The sequence below is a fragment of the Balaenoptera physalus genome, assembly GCF_965194825.1.
Source record: "Balaenoptera physalus genome assembly, chromosome: 11".
Lineage (NCBI taxonomy): Eukaryota > Metazoa > Chordata > Mammalia > Artiodactyla > Balaenopteridae > Balaenoptera > Balaenoptera physalus.
The window spans coordinates 16,784,840-16,798,939 of NC_138896.1; the positions used below are offsets into that span (position 1 = coordinate 16,784,840).

The following is a 14,100-nucleotide window of genomic DNA, read 5'->3' on the forward strand; positions in this document are numbered from 1 at the left end:
AAGCCTTTAAGTTTTCCTTAGACACCCTTGATGTGGTTTCTTCTTGCCCCTCAGTTTTACCCACCTTCCATCTGTGCATCGCACCCCATTAATTTGTGTAAGGTTGCCAGTCTTCCTAAGGTAATGTGCACTGTGATCATTTCTGTACCTGACCTAGTAGATGAAAACTGCTTTAGCTTTGCTCTGCTTAAATCTCCTTTAATGTGGCTTTTTGAAGTTGTCAACTGATTTTGATGTGGAGGTAGGTCAAATCATGTCACTACAAAAGAGATAATTTTCTATGAGATACCATTTTTTGAAGAGTATCTGGGAATGTCTTTGCTTTTACACACTTATCCTTGTGGTTTTCTTGCAGAATGGGATTTATGAGGAGATCTGGGGATTCTGTTTTTTTAAAGTTCAAATTGCCATTGACCAAAATTAAGGCACATTTACACAATCTCAGACATGAATGATAATTTTGCTTCCACAGAAAACACTTGCAGCCTATAATTATATTCTTCAAAATCCTACTTCTCATCATCACCAAACGTTGAATGCCTTCTGTGATTATAAAAGGCAGGAAATAATGCTGGCCAAGGTCATACAGAATGTTCTCGTCTGGGGCACTGTTCTCCCCGCTGGGACTATGTCATTTATCTTGGCATATTTGTGGCCTGGGTCTTTCTACTTTCCATAATTTTTTCCCATAGTCTTTTCCTCTGTTGTTTTCCTAAATTAAAATACAACTCTTTATTTCCATCTTCTTGTTTATAATTATGTACCTTTGTACCAAGTACTACGTGGATATGATTGCTTTATACAAATTGTAAGCAATTATTTCTTCCACCTTCAATTAGTCACTTATCCTGACTACATACAGATCTTTTAAAAATCTTTTTCTTCTTCAGCTTACTTTCTCCTTCCTTCCTCATCTTCCCTTTATGTGTCTGATTTTTTTTTTCACCTCTAGGCATTTCTTGATTATCCTAACCACCAGAAATAAAGACACTTGGTGTGCATTAAAGCAAATACAGCTAATTGTTCGAATATTCAAATCAGTGAATAGAAAGTGTATTTATTCTAAGATTTCATAGTTATAATCGTTAAGTATATACAACTTTCAAAGTTGAAAACAGAATAATAATGGATCTCTAATACTTCCTGATCTTGAACAGAACTGAGAGCAAGGCTAAAGAATGAGGATTTTTACATTAGATGTCTGTTGTTGGCCTGTATCCCTCCTTTGCATTTATTCTAGCTTATTATAGGTAAACTTGTCTCATGTAAGAGAGTCCTTTTGGGCACGCTGGTGCTGGTGAATAGCATGTTTTCAGAATTGCAAATAATTGGTTACACCTGTGAAATTTCTTGCCTTTTGCTTACTAGAGCAGTAGCAAATAATGCACACAGTCCGTACCTGTGGCACAAGATTTTGCCGAGTGTAGACATGCAGGCTGTTGTGCAGAATGGACTAGAACACTTTCCAAATAGTTGTGTTAATGTGACTCAGTGAGGTTAAGGAATCAACACCTCCTTTTACCTCCATTTGGGTGAGTGCTGACTCAGTTGTTTGGGGAATTAATGAGGCTACTTAACTGGGCAACAATTTCCCAACAAGCTTTTAGCCTTTTATGTTACTCCAAAGATGGACCTTTTAAATCTGTTGCATTTTGAACAGTTTCAACAGCATCCGTGAGCTAAACAGGGGTCAAAAGATGATCCCATCAAAGTATTAGAAAATAGTACTAAGCTCATTATTCTTTCTTTGGATTCTGAATTACACTGTGGCATCCATGTGACTTTTCTAGAACTATCCCAACTGTCTGGAAGACTCCAGAACCTACCTAGGGATCTCCAGTATTTCCAGCACTGGAAGTATCAGAGATCCCTGGAGAGGAAATTAGAGGTGCCTGGAGAAGACAACCTATCCCACCCATCCATCCACAATTTCAGTTTCAAGTGCTGTGACTCCCTGGGATTGGAGAATATGAGTCTAGCCAGTGAGCATCTCCAGGTGATTTTTTAAAAATTAACTCTGTACTATATATAGTTTTAGACAGTTCATCAGAACCAAAAAATTGTATGTTTTGTCCCATCTATCCTGTTGCTTGTAAAGAATAGTATAGCCTCAATCTTGTGAGGACTCTGTAATCTAACTTTACTCTCTAGTGGAAAAGTTTTCCTGTCCTCTCAGGGAAGTTCATCTATCCAGTGAATAATTTCCAACTATGATGGACATTTAGAAATAAATGAAATATTTTAAGCACTCTTCTGCTCTGACATTTGCTTACTTTTCCCTATAAAAACTAGCATAGCTTTATGCCAAATAGATTCATGATTCTTGGAAACACCAAAGTTTCAGGGGTTTCTATAGAACCACTAGTCTGGATAACTGATCCAGCATAAAATTGTTTAGTTCAGTGTTTATTGAAATTTAATACAGTATTGTCATCCTTAGAAAGAGGGTCTGATATTACCACATTGCCCTAGTTGATGCCTAACACTAAATTCATACAATGGCTCTCACTTAAAATGGAGTGTCTGGTGCTCACTCCTTCTGTTTTTTAGAAGGAGTATAAATGTGGCCCTTTTCATTTGCATCTTTTTTCCTCTGAAGCCTTTGAAGTCTTTTTTGTAATGAACCTTTAACAAACAAGAGTCTCCTTTATTTATTTTTTTCTCCAGCAGTTTGAGGCTTCTCAAATATTCATGTTATGAATTTAGGGATGAGGTATTTCCTGATCTGTTTCCTCAAAAAATCCAATCTTTAAAACAACCTACAGCATTTAAGACTGAAATCCACACTATGGGATTTTACATAAAGCTGCATGCTTTTAAGCTGTTAGTTCAGCGGTATTCGTGGTGCCATGTTTCTCAAACAGTGGAGGTGAAATCTTTTTAGTTAATTTTCTTTACAGTTGAAATTGGCCCCTGTTTTAGCTGGGAGCAGTAGAAGTTTACATATGAGCCAGCTTGAAGCTGATTCATTATTCTCTTCAGTTGGTTGAAAGTTGGCAGCTACTCCCATAATGGCAGCTGGATTGAAGATAACCTGGTAGTGTTAGCACGTGTGGAGGCATATGGGAATGTACTAAATCAGGCAACCTTTGCAAAGAAAAGTGTCTAAATTACTTAATATACTAATTTAAAACGGCTGGTCATGAGCAGACAATCATATGACTGAAATTATTCTATTCAAATGTATTAATCCTCTTGGAAAATTAAGTCCTTTGATGTTTTTATTTAAATGGATAAGATGATTTCTTGAAATATGTAATGGGATTTATAGGGATGTGGAAGAAAACTGCATAGAACAAAGCAAGAGATGCGATTCTCGTTTGAGAGAGATTTGTGTTTTTATAATTTTTAATAAATACCTCGTAAATTTTACTGTTTTCATTACCTGTCACTTTACTGGCTTCTCTGTTGTCTTTTTAACATAATACTGGGATTTTAAAAAGTAGAAAACTTGAATCATTTATTTTTATTTTCTCGTGTAATTTTAAAGACTTACTTCCCAATGAGAGGATTTTTCACTGTGATATATGGCAAGGATGTAATTAGGGTTCCCAGGACCTTGGGGCCTTGGACATAAACTTTAATTGGGTCCTACCCCATTTGAGCAGCGTTGAATTTACACAATCACTCCCCAACATAAACTGTATATTCACATATATTTTTAAAAAATGACAACATGTAGAGTTCTTTTCTCAAGAATATGTTCTAATGCTGAGTAAAAGAATCGCTTAGTCCTCAAATTCACATATGAAAGTGTGAAAGAAATATGCAAGAATGTCCTATTGATAGATACATTTTAAGAAATGAAGTGGTTTATGAATTAAAAGACCTAACCGTTTACACAAATTATTTTGTTAAAAGTCCAGTGACCTTTTGATTTATGTTAACTAGACCTTAAACTTGGGAGACAAGGTTCTTCTCCCTCACTCAGTAAATAAAATTTGAATGAATTAATGACCAGTTTGTTTTCACTTGCAAGTTGCATGGATCTAAAGTAACTTGCACCATACTGTTAGCGTCTTTGTGTTGACTTTTAATTCCATGGTATTATCTATCTCAGAATTTACGATGATCATTTGTCAGTGTACTGTGTACTTCTGGATTAATTTGTCTTGTGTCCCATACTAACCCTTTTAGCCCTGTGATATCCATTCGCACACCCCTAAGTTTACTATACCCAGAGATTTCCAAGTGAAATGCCACAACCAATAACTAATGAGTACTCAGGGGTAAAGGGGAATCTTTTTGTGGGGAAAACAAACTAGAGGGGAAGTGGCAGCTTTGCAGATTAAGTTCTGTCCTCTGACCTGTCCACTGTACGCTCAGACAGTGAAGGGGCACAAGGGCATGAAGCTGGGGTCAATCTGGCAGGATGATTTCTCTGAGTCACAGTTATCTCATATCATCCAGCCTGTCCTATTTCCTACTTTTCCAATCTATCTGCAAAAAAGTCGTGCTCACTCATTAGTATCCTGAGTTCTTTTTCTTCATTAGTCCCTGTCATCCGTGTGTCCATACTGGAGCACAATCTGATAAAAGGCAAATTATATTAAACTTGTATTTTATTCTGTTTATTTTCCCCCTCTGTCTAGTTTTATTCCTAGTGGCTTGGAAACGTAAATAGCAATATTTGTCAGAATAGAAGAAAAGAAGATTGCAAAAAAAAAAAGAAAAAAGAATGATTCAACAAGTATTCAATAATTAAGTTTTCTTCCAGATACATTCCCAGATGTGTTTCTGTTTGCTGAATAACCACCTCCAAAATAATTTAGGCAAAACACTTCCCTCCAAGATGTTTTCTGGCTCTTTTTCATCATCCTTAATACCTTTAACTAGGTTGTTATTTTGGGAGTCCCTAGGGTCTTGTTCACACTTTTATCTTTTGTCAGATTTCTTTCTGAGGTAGTGAAGTTCTGTTCTTTTCCCTTCTCTCCCTTGCTACTTTTAAACTTTTTCAAGAGAATGAATACATATCATTGGAAGAGTTATCTAGTAGAAAATCATTTACTTTTTCCTTTTTGAACATAGTATTATATTTATATTTGGAAGATTTTGACATCATGTGCTAAATACCGTATTATTTGGGGATTACCCCAAATTTGATTAATTGGTTTGAAGGTAATTAAATTTTCTATTGATTTAGCTTTCTATTGTCCTTCTAGCCTGGTTCAGAGAGAATTCTCATCACCACTCACCTCTTTCCACCTCCTTTTGTAATATGATTGTGTTATTCCTTTTAGGAACTGAGACGCTCCCTTCCCTTAATCCTTTGTATGTTTTCTCTACCTCAGCGTTTTGATGTAAACATTAGAGTCTGTCAAGTCATATACTAATAGCAAGCATTTTTCCTTTCAGAGTGCTTCTTTTATTCCACAGGGCTCACATATTGTCAGGATGTTGTCACAAAAACCTTGGCAAGTATCTAGGTTAGATATTTTTAATCTGCACTTTATAGAGTGAAGGTCAGGGTTCACATGGTTAAAAAGACTTGTTGAAATCCCATAGTGACTTAATGCATAATAGGACTAGGTCCTCAGTTTCTACTGTGTAACAATCTTCCAGCCCATTCTAATAATACCTGTTAATTAAATGATTCACTTTTTCATTTACCTGTTTTGTGCCCAGCACTATAATAAATGGAACAATAACAATATCAATAATACTACTTAACATGCTAATAGTAATAAAACCAATAACTAATATTTTTGAGTTTCACTTTTGTGCCAAATACTGCTATGAAGGCATTGCGTATATTAGCTTATTTAATTTTTAAGGCCCAAAGATGTTCAGTAATTTCCCCGTGGTCATGCAGTTAGTGACAGAACGTTGATGAAAACTCAGGCCATGTTATTGCTGAGCCAGTACTCTGTTGTTGTTCTCATCTAAGGCATGTTGCTCTGGGGATGGAGACAGTAAGGTGGACTCAACAGATGCTGAGAAGATAAAAATTTACCGTGTGCGCCCAGAAGGGAAGATGAGGAAAGTAGGCATGAGTGTCAAGGATGGCTCCTCGGTATCTTATCTCAAGACATAGTAGAAGAAGATGTAGTTAACCAAGATAAGGAAATGAGAAGAAGGAGGAAATTGGGTGGAAAAGATAATGGCTTTGGTTTTAGACATATTGAACCTGAAAGTCCTTTGTAGGCAATCCAGAGCTGCTCCTGCAGGCTATAGAAAATATGGGTCAAGAGCCCAGGAGGGAGATGAGGGTCTGGAGAGAAATACTTGGCAGTCATCAGCATTTGAGGAGTAGACGAAGCTGTGGGTGATGAGATCATCCAAAAGAAAGAAAACAGACCAAGAACAGAAGTCCAGGGAACGTCAATACTTGAGTGGTGGAAAAGGAAAAAGGATCCTGTGACAGAGGCTGAAAAGGCACAATCAAGCCAGTGTAGGAGGAGACCCAGAGGGAAATAACACCAAGGAAACCAAGGGACATTGCAGTTCTAGGGAAATGAAAATGGTAAGGGTCAAATGCCAACTGGAGTTGCCTCCTATAAGCAGATGTGGGGCTAGGTGCTCTGGGTTATATGGGAAAATAAAAAGTATTGTTAGATTACTTTCTTTACCAAATACTATAAGTGTTCAAAAGCTACTAGGTTGTAGTCATGGCTAATATGAGAACAAGTCTTCCTGGTCCTTGGTTGATGGCCGCATCCTCGGTTCCTAGCACAGTGCTTGGTTTGTCCCCCTTGACCTCCATATGGTTGCACTGTGTACATGGCAACCAGGGGCACAAGAACAAGAAGCAGGGATAATGTGTATTTGTTGAAGAATGGCACTTACTCTGGAACCAATAACATTAAGGCTTAGAGTAGTATTTCTCAGTCTGCTTTAATTAAAGTTCTCTTTTCATAGGCAAGAAAATCCCCTGATGTTTGCAGAGAAACTGATATATTCCCTTTAGTGGAAGATAGTACTCTGCTTTCCTAGAGATTCAGTGTTCTGTGGACCCCTGCTGGCTAATAGCTCACAATACTTATTAGACAACATTTATTGAGCATATAATGTGTCGAAAGTAATGTGCAAATTATAGGGGTTAACTCATGTAATTTTCACCGTGGCACACAAGAGATAGGAAATATTATTACCCCCACTCTACAGGTGAGGAAATGAAGGCACATAGTTAAGAGACTTGCCCCAAGTTACTGTGCTAGTAACTGGCAGATTCAGATTCAGGCTCCAGCCTGTGATCCTCCAAACTTTACTTGTTGCTATCATGGCATCTAGCTTTTTCAGGTAGGATACTTTTTAGAAACATTAGGGATCATGATAATTTTCCAATTAAAAATTGTACTATACTTTTAAAGAGAAATTTTAAAATTTTACATGCTTTCTCTTAAAAATTTAATACCTCTTTCTATAGTCAGTATGCCCTTTTTAGCTTTTACTCCCCATCCAGGTGGAGTCACTGGGTTAAGGGGGTGATAAGTTGTTTGAATGTGACCACATGGAGGAAACCTACAAATAAAAGTAATGAGTGGCTTACCTGTAACAACATCTTTAACTATAAGCTGTACGTTCTTCATGAAGTGTGTATATAAGCAAATAAAATGCTGTACTAATGGTTATGTGTTGCAGAGCTATCATCCTACATAACCTGCTTGTTGTAAACACTTTGTAAGTCCTCATTTCTACCTCCTAGTTATCCTTTTCCCTAGAGCCAAGTATATTAAATATACAGCTCCAACTCCTGCTCATAAGCAGCCGCAGTTCTTAGCACTGATCATTTTCTCACTTGCTGCTGCATAAGGAGAGAGAACCAGTTATTGGTCACTCTTGCCTCCCCTTTCTCATCCTTGTCGTCATCCTCTGATGGACATTCACTGAGTCCTCATTATTCTATCCAGGACCTTCCATTCTTAACAGAAACAACAACAAATCAAGGGAGCATGTATAGTGCATGTAATTTTGACTGTTCTACTAGACTTTGCAGTACTATTCAAAAGGTGCCAAAACTAAGTCAGCAGCAAACAATGGGGAAAAGATTAGATAATGTAAGCCACAATTGTTTTTAAAGTTTGAATCTCAGATTATTAAAATCTGACCAATTTAAATTAAATTCTGGAAATAAGACCAAAAAACATCACTGTGAATTAATTTCAAAGGAGCCAGAGTCTTGCATTTATTCAACTATTATTAATTGGTTATAGAATATATGTTAGGCACTTGTTAGGTGTAGAATATGAACACAGTAAAACTTGATAACTGTTTTTTAGGGACTGACATTCTTAAATCATGGATAATATTATATAAATACTTGTAACTACAGTGTTTGGTAAGTATATTGAAACTCTAACGTTAATTCTGGTATAGCGGGTGGGGACGAGTATAAATGTTTATTATAGGCTTTCCATGAATAAGAAAGAAATACTGAATTACAGGTCTTACATGAAAACCAGCCTCTTTTCCTTAGACAATTATACTTTGTAGGTTTGAGTTTCTTTATGATATCATAAAACCTACTTCTATTGAGAAAGGCTTTAACTAGCTTACACACACACAAGTATATTTATGTATATAAAAGTCATAGTTCAGTTTGTCTGCGAGTGACAGAAAAAAAGTAATGGCATAAAGAAAGTAGAAGTTTATTTTTCAGTCATGCAAATGAAGTCCAGACTAGGCAGTAGGGCTTTATAAGGCTCTGGCATATCAGGGATGCAGGCAGGCTAAAGCTTTCATCTCATGGTCCAACATGGTTGCTTGAACTCCAGCCATCAGATTTGCATTCTAGTCTGTAGGAAAGTGAGAGGCAAAGAAGAGTATGTGTTCCTTCCCTTTAAATGCTTTCTGAAGGTCACACATGTTACTTTGATTACATCCAATTGGTCAGAACTTAGTCATGTGTTTGCACTTGGCAGAAAGAAAGGCTAAGCAATGTAATTTTTATTTTGAGTCGCCTTGTTCCCATTTGTAAACAAAGGGCTCTGTTGGAAATAAGAGTAAGTGAGATAGTGGGGAGCAACTAGTAGTCTCTGTCTCAGTGTTTCCCATTTGATCACTCTTCTTGCTACATATAGAACTTATCCTTTGTCTAAGAGAGATAACCCTTTGTCTAAAAGAGATAACCCAAACCCCATCTAGTTACCCTGTCCTACTGTACCAAGATCTATGGTTGATGCGCTACCCTTTTTAGAAGGTCCAGATGTGGCTTTCTGTGGACTGATGGCTATAAACTAAAGGGCAACCCAATAAATTCCCCATTTAAAATGGAGTAAAAATAAGATGATTATAACTTTTAAAATTCCCATTTGAAAAATGGGAGAATGTGAAACACATATCAGCTACTATTCAATGGGTATTAACAAACCCTGTTTGGTAGAAATCATGAAGGTTTTCTGCCCTAGCGCTGAAGGACATTCTTCAGTTATCCCATCTGATGAGCCCTGATTTCCCTCTGTGAGAGAAACTCCCTAGTTGATTGACCTTCACAGCCATATCTGTCAAAGGCATTAGGGAGTCTGATCTTCTGCCTGGGTTCTAACACTTCCATGCCTGCTTTCTTCTGGTGCTGATTAGAGACATGGAAATTGCTTTAAGAGCTGTACATGATATGCAGATCATCCTGGTGTATCTTTGGCAGCCCAGTTCCCTAAAAAATTTAGTATGCTTTCAGTCTATTTGTTTCTTGTCAGTTCCATGAACAAGTGTAGTCGAAAGTCATGTCTGGATATAGTTTTGAACCTGAAGACTCTCTTATTTATTGACCTCTGACCTCTGTTTATCTCCTGCCTCTGAACTTACTGATGACTCCTTTCAGACCATCTGAAACACTCTTAATCCCATCACTGCCAGAAAACTGGGCCAGTGTATGATGGGGCACCAATTCTGTCTTCCATGGTATTGTAGCCAGTGCTTGTGATTGCTTTGCTTGGCTTTTGCAAACCTGCAAACCTCAAAATCACAGAATTCTCAGTCAAATTAGACTGTAGTTCATAAACAGAGATTTTCTTAGAAAAGCTCTGTTTTGTTAAATCTCAGCTTGCAGCTGGCCAGTCCTAATCTGTGTTCCTTGTTGCTAAGAACAGTAAGGGGGAGCCAGCTCATGTTTAAGGTTCTGAATCATTTGTAGCACTTCTACTGCTGCAGACTTAGTTAACATTTGGTCTGTCTTCCAAGGTTCAGCAGGTGACAATTTGACCAAATATTTTGCAAACATATAACGTTAATTAGCTTTCCAGCCTGCAATATGGGTTCTTTCTACCTGCTGCCCAACTAAACTAATGCCATACTTTTAGGTTCTATCACATGTAGCACTTCATTTTAGATAGGATTGGTTTTGGCTGTGAATTACCAAAAACATAAAATAATATCTCAAAGAAGATAGGTGTGTATTGCCCTCTCGCATTTAAAGAAAAAATTTAGGAGGTAGTAATCTTGTGCTGGTGGGATGGTCCACAGCAGCAAGGACTCAGGATTGTCTTGTTGCTCAGCTCTCCTCAGCCTGAGTTTCTGTATCATGGTCCATGATGACTGCTTAAATCCATCCATCAAGTCTGCATTCCAGCCAACAAAAAGGAGAAAGAATTGAAGAAGGGTGTACCCCTCCTTTCCTTAAAAGTTACATTCTTGGAAGTTGTACAGGACACTTAAACTTATACCTCATTGATTAGAACATGGCCACCCCTAGCTGCAAGGGAAGATAGGAAGTAATAGTTTCTTCCAGGCGTCCATGTGTCTAGCTAATAATCTATTTCTGTGGAAGATGGCGGGAATGGATACGGAGGGGTCACCAAAAATCTCTGTCACTACATGTACTTTTTTAAAAGTTCTCATGTTAAAGTTTGATAACTGCCCCTAAAAAGAGTTGAATTTGTAATCATAATTCTAAGCATCTAATTATTTTTTCTTGGGTATCATACCTTCTTTTGCACATGAACCAGTTGATATTCTTTGTTTTATATTGTTGCTGGTGGGGTTGGTGGTTTCATTTTTTTAAATGTACATATACTGAGACCACCTCACAAACTAAACAATATTTCGGCATATTATCAGTTGTCTATTTTGAGTGATTATCAGAAAGTGCCATTTAAGACTTGAAGACTTAAAGACATTTAACATCTTCATTTTTTTTCTAATATCAAAGATCAGTGTTATCTCAATTTTTCTTGTCCTAGATGTCCTTTTTGTATACATTAGCAATTGCCTCAGCCTCATGGTGAGTCCCTTCTTGTGGTTCTGTACCTCCTAGGGCATATCCTTCTACCCACTGCTTCTATCTATCACACTAGATCAAAAAGTAAATGCAAAAGCCTTAAGTGTATTTCTCCTGCTACCATCTCCAATTCAAGATGACAGTATACTGGAGTTGGCATTCTACCAGAATTACTAAATACTTTCATGTTAGAACAGAAGAGACGGAGAGGAGAAAATCACATTCTTCTTTTATTTGTTGGGGCAAGCTTATTTCCACCCCAGGATTTCTTCTCCTTTTGTGTGGGGTTACTTGCATGATGTGCTTTTGCTTTATTTATTTTAGGTGTCTTAGATTCTTAAAGGAATTTCTTCCTTATAAACTAATCTATTTTGATCAATGAAATCAGTGGTTTCTTGTTAATAGCCTTTAAAGTGAACAGATTTCTTTTCCCTTAATTATTATTTAGAGCAAGTTGTTTTTAGTCTAACTATGTAAATAAGACCAAGCATCAAACACCTTTTAGAAAGTACTGTTTTAATTCAACTGTCCAGTAATGCCTCTTTTTCATATACTTTTCCCTAATTTATTGTGATTCAATGTTTTAATTGTATTGTTGGAAAAAGTATTATTCTTTTGAGTTTTTCCTTGAAAAAATTTATTTCATTATCTAGTTTGCTCTAACTCTTTCAACTGTTAATTCTTTTTTCTCCCTTTTAAATACTTTGTGCAAAGCCCTTGCACAGAAACGAAGACCCAACACAGCCAAAACTAACTAAATAAATAAATAAATAAAATAAAATAAAATAAAAAATACTTTGTGCTTTCAAGAATCATGATATAATTAAATTTTGAAGAGTGTTTTTCTACTGATAAAAAAGTCAGAATTCATCTTAACTTTTATAGTGTAATTCCCTGAATTTTTTTTATAGAGATAAAAGAGACTAAATTTGATGGGAAACACTACAACATTAAGAATCCTGGTACATAGGAAGCTTTTTAAAAAAAACTATTAAATTTTAATACATTTTCAAGCAATATTTTCATGCGTAAAAGATGTATGTTTTCCCTTTCTGTAAGCTAAAATAAATCTCCATTTTTTTCCCCAAATAAAACAGCAACAGAAACAAACAAATAGAAAAACAGCATTTGCATAAAAACATTACGTCATGACTTTTTCTCTGGATATTACTCACTGAATAATTATATTAATTTCTAATACTTATTGAGCACTTAAAAACGTCCCATGCACTCTTCAGATTGGTTTATATATATGAACTCATTTAATTCTTACCACAACCCTGTGAAACACATATTTTTGACAATCACAGTTTAGAGATGAAGAAACCAAAGCACAGAGAACTTGAAGTTACATAGCTAGTAGGTGATGGAGAAGACTTTGAACCCTGGTTGCCTGGTACCAGAGCTAGTGGTTTTGAACTATTGTGCTGTACTATCGCACGTGCTATGCTCTGAATAAGTACTGCTCAAAAATTGGCTCATAGACCAGTGCCCGTTTGCAACCTCTTTGTCTTTGATGTACAAGATTACTGAAATGGAAAGTAAGCACTTAGATTTTCTGGTAATTTAACATTCCCGAGACACCAAATTTATGATATATTTTTTAGTAATTCACCTTAGTTGTGTTTTTAGAAATGTATCAGTCCATAATGAATTGAAAAGAAAACTGGTTATTCTCCACAAATAGTTCAAGAAGCACTGCTCTAAGGAGAGTAGCTTTTATAGCTGTTAGGTGCTTTTAAATTCATGATTTCATTCAATTCTCACAATGACCCTGCAAGTTTATGGTGCTATTCACATGCTTTAGGTTGAAAAACTAAAGATCAGAGAAGGTACATTTGTGATGGATCTGCAATTCTAAGCCTGGTCTTTATTCTATACAGTATAGAAACTATATTCTCCCGTCCCTGGTGACATTCATATTGAAACATATAAATTTGTTGAAGCCTTTTAAGATATTTTTTCTGTCGGTTATCTTCATAAAAGAGAACTTAGATTGAATAAGTAAGCTTTTTTTTTTAATTTAAAGATTCTTGAAACCTGGAGAATATAAAGAGAATAATACAACCTGGTCATGTATTGATCCTTTGTTAAGATATTATTTTTATTGTGAATTATTAGAGGCAATTCTTACTTTAAATGTATAGCGGCAACCCTAGTTTCACTTATTAAGATACTTTTATTTTGACTTATTGGAGGCAATTGAGATCTTCTTGCTGCTGCCTCTCGTGGTCATGGCAGAATGTAAGGTAGCGTTCCCTCAGTTTCCACATCTATAAAATAAAAACGATGAGCTAAGTTATTTAAAATTCCAGTCTAACTGAAGGTTTATATCATTTTCCCCCCTTTTCTTAGCTTTCTCCTGATGAGTTTTAGTCTTTTCTACTTTCCAGTTACTCCTGTTCTCCAGAAACCCCTTATGGAACCTGCATTTTCCTGTGCCCTCGTTCCTCCTCACGGCCCACTTTCTCTGAAGAATGACCACCCTGCTGCCTGCCACCCCTCCCCCGCCTTCCATCCACTCCTTGATCCTCTGGGGTCTGGTTTCTGCCCACTCTCCTTCAATAGGTCTACTCTTGTTAAATTCCTCGTTGCAGACTCCAGCAGGCAGTCGTCTTTCATCCTTAATTTTCTTCTCTTAGGTTGGCCAGCTGCCTCCTCCGTGAATCGGGTTCAGTCTCCATCAGTCCTCGCCCCGCCCTTCCCCCCACCTTCACACATGTGCATCTGTCTATCAGAACGCTTTTCAACGAGAGGGCTCCACTTGGGTGTCCCTCAAGCTCTCAGTCCCCACCTTTCACACTTACTCTTCCTGCCATTCTCTTTATCTTAGTAAAAGACCCCCCTCTCCATCCGTCCAAGTCAGAAGCACAGTTTTTGTGGACTTTCCTCTCTCCTTTTTCCACCCAATCTAATCTGCCACCAGCTCCCATGAGTTTGATCGC

At 36.9% G+C, this 14,100-nt stretch overlaps 1 protein-coding gene across 4 annotated transcripts in view; it reads left to right on the forward strand.

Moving 5' to 3' along the window:
• The window catches only part of CDKAL1 (CDKAL1 threonylcarbamoyladenosine tRNA methylthiotransferase), a 640,596-nt gene that overhangs the window by 408,694 nt on the left and 217,802 nt on the right, over positions 1 to 14,100 (forward strand). The window lies entirely within an intron of this gene.